This window comes from Malaya genurostris, chromosome 2, assembly GCF_030247185.1.
Source record: "Malaya genurostris strain Urasoe2022 chromosome 2, Malgen_1.1, whole genome shotgun sequence".
Taxonomy (NCBI): domain Eukaryota; kingdom Metazoa; phylum Arthropoda; class Insecta; order Diptera; family Culicidae; genus Malaya; species Malaya genurostris.
Window position 1 is genome coordinate 205,993,597 of NC_080571.1, and position 3,557 is coordinate 205,997,153.

General features: G+C 33.6%; 1 non-coding gene across 1 annotated transcript; it reads right to left on the reverse strand.

Moving 5' to 3' along the window:
- Positions 1-739: 739 nt before the first annotated feature.
- LOC131433343 (U1 spliceosomal RNA) lies at positions 740-903 on the reverse strand. Its single transcript, XR_009230162.1, has one exon. It is a non-coding gene; the product is annotated as a U1 spliceosomal RNA (small nuclear RNA).
- Positions 904-3,557: the final 2,654 nt, after the last annotated feature.

Consider the following 3,557-nt stretch of genomic DNA (forward strand, 5'->3'; position numbering starts at 1 on the left):
TGTATTTGAGCACTTCAATGAGTGTAATAAAGAAAGAGATAATTTACTCTGCATTGAACAACAAAATTTTTCTTAATGAATAAGAAAAATTCGTTTCAACACCAGAAAAAACATCGCCATCACATAAATTACGCAATAATGAATATAAAAACATATAATCAAAGTGAAATAAGTTATACGGATTTATACTGATTTTTTTCCTCTACCACCACATTGATACTAGACGGAATACGGAAATTCAGTGCGCACGATCTGGCATCGCTGTTTTTAACTGCTGATTAATTCCTGCTCAGCGCCTATGTTTCGACCATAGAAAATGATTAGAATTGCTGAAGTTTGTCGAATAATTTATTGATTACAATAATATTTGATGCATGAAAACGAGAGAGAACTGACAAAGCATTAGCTGAAACACCTGATTGTATATGAATATTATAATTAATCGTTTTCAATCAATATTATATCTCGTGCCGCCAATCCGCTCTTAAGTTAAAAGGTTTAGGAAAAATGAAACGAAATACTAATATTTTCATGCATCTAAAATTATTGCCGTCAAAAGGATATTAGACATACTTCAACAATTCTAATCATTTCCTATGTTCAAAGCTAAGGCGCTAAACAGGAATTAGCAGTCAAAATCGGAAGATAATTCCGCAAATATTCCTACTAGAAATTTTTAGTTTCTGATTGAATGATCGCAATTCTTTGCTATAAGTTAATTTTTTTAATGATTATGAGACCGGGATGTGCGCGAACGCACGTCCCGACTACCAAAAATTTCACACACGAGTTATCCACATGAGGGATAATCGCAGGGGTCAACCCAACCGCAGTGCAATGGAAGGGCCTCGCCCTGGGGGAACCGCCTTGTTGATCACGGTAACCCCTGTGCCAGGTAAGTATGCTTTCGTTCGGTTACAATCAACCTCGTGCTGTACGGCAAACATGTACTACTATCGATGCATACTCCAAAGCAATATTCACACGTCGCGTCCATTATTCGTTACCTGTACAGTACATTCGCAAAACGTATGTACTGAGGCCTCTTATGTTTAAAATTGAAAGCAAACGCAAAAGTATTTGATGGCTAGAGGAAAGTAATGGACTGCTAATTTCGGAGATCGAAATAGTTAGACAATATGTCAGAAACAAGTCTTGATGGAACGATGTTACAGTTGACTGATCTATAATCAGGGTTGCAACATTTACAGATTAATCTGTATTTTACAATCTGAAAATTTGTGACCAAGATTGTATATACAGATTACAGATTTTAGAGTATAAATACGGATTTAACAGATTTTTAACAGCATGAATTTAAACTTGAATAACTCGATCATTATATCAAATAATGGTACTATTCTTTTCACGAAGTAAATTCACTACCCAGATCTTGCACACTAAGATTTAATTCCTTTGTTCGGTAATATTTTTGACGAGAAATTTCGGTAATCTATAGAAATGACCGATATTTCGGTACATGAGTTATATTTTACAATAATTATGCAAATTTTTACCGGACGATCAGTTTTACGTAAATTTTCATTACAGAATTTTGTAAATGGATATACAATTCATACGGTAAATCTGAATAGTCGCCGAGTACGGTAAAAACCATACTGTCGGTATGGTAAAATTATCTTCCAATAATCGAACTTCTGTGACAACTGATTGTCGTGAAATTAACTGTCAAACAGTTATCAAAATTTTCAGTAAGTGTCTTTTTATTAACCAAACGAAAAAAATCTTGAAGAGTTCATCGAATAGATTGAGATACAGTTGCCAAAATTGTTAAAACATTTAAACCACTAAAAGATTTTTGTTCATTTATAGTCAGAAAAAAAATTGTATCACTTGTCCACTTGCTGCCTACACAAATTATTTAAGGGTTATTTCTGGTGGACTCGACGGGTTGTTGATTGTTTTATAAGGCGCCCATAACTCCGGTCAGCCGGAACATTTGACCCTTTTTTGTTCAATAAAACCATAGCCACAACAGATTGAAATTTTCTCAATTCGTTTTTGTGAATTGGTGTTTTTTCTTAGAATCCGAAAATCAAGAATTTTAACCAAAGGAAAACAATCAGATTTTATATACAGATTACAGATTTTAGAGTATAAATACGGATTTAACAGATTTTTAACAGCATGAATTTAAACTTGAATAACTCGATCATTATATCAAATAATGGTACTATTCTTTTCACGATGTAAATTCACTACCCAGATCTTGCACACTAAGATTTAATTCCTTTGTTCGGTAATATTTTTGACGAGAAATTTCGGTAATCTATAGAAATGACCGATATTTCGGTACATGAGTTATATTTTACAATAATTATGCAAATTTTTACCGGACGATCAGTTTTACGTAAATTTTCATTACAGAATTTTGTAAATGGATATACAATTCATACGGTAAATCTGAATAGTCGCCGAGTACGGTAAAAACCATACTGTCGGTATGGTAAAATTATCTTCCAATAATCGAACTTCTGTGACAACTGATTGTCGTGAAATTAACTGTCAAACAGTTATCAAAATTTTCAGTAAGTGTCTTTTTATTAACCAAACGAAAAAAATCTTGAAGAGTTCATCGAATAGATTGAGATACAGTTGCCAAAATTGTTAAAACATTTAAACCACTAAAAGATTTTTGTTCATTTATAGTCAGAAAAAAATTGTATCACTTGTCCACTTGCTGCCTACACAAATCATTTAAGGGTTATTTCTGGTGGACTCGACGGGTTGTTGATTGTTTTATAAGGCGCCCATAACTCCGGTCAGCCGGAACATTTGACCCTTTTTTGTTCAATAAAACCATAGCCACAACAGATTGAAATTTTCTCAATTCGTTTTTGTGAATTGGTGTTTTTTCTTAGAATCCGAAAATCAAGAATTTTAACCAAAGGAAAACAATCAAACAAATCATTACCGAACAATCAGTTAGATCCATTTGGTTAACAGTTTACGGTAGTTGACTGACAGCTCAGCAATTACCGAACGATCGGTAATCAATAAAATTACCGAACTGATTACCGAACGTTCAGCTGTTGAAAATTCGGTAAAAAATTACCGAATTCTGCGAAATTTTCTGAGTGTGTGTGTTAATTCTATAAATAGAAAAAAGTTGCATAAAAAAGAATATCAATGACGGTAAACACTAAAAATTGTCTTATCTGCTAAAGACGATTTTTCTACGTTCAATTTACCTTACATCTACACACTTAAAAAAAACCTGTGATTTTACATCTTATTAGATGCACATAAATGGAGCGTCGCAGTTCACGCAAATTTACGTCGAAGAACATTTAATATTGTTTCTAAAACTCCATCACATGAAATTCATTGAAATAAAAAAAAGAATACTGATAGCAACCGCCGCGACTTGAACCGAGAATCATTGGATCGCAAGTACGTCTGTTAATCGACTGAGCCACCGGAGCATGCATCTGCTTGGCTGGTAAAAGGTGCGTTTAAATTTATACAGTTGCACCTGCTAGCAGAACGCAAGTTATAGTCGAAACCTGTAAAATTCAAGCTCATCTAACATTAAG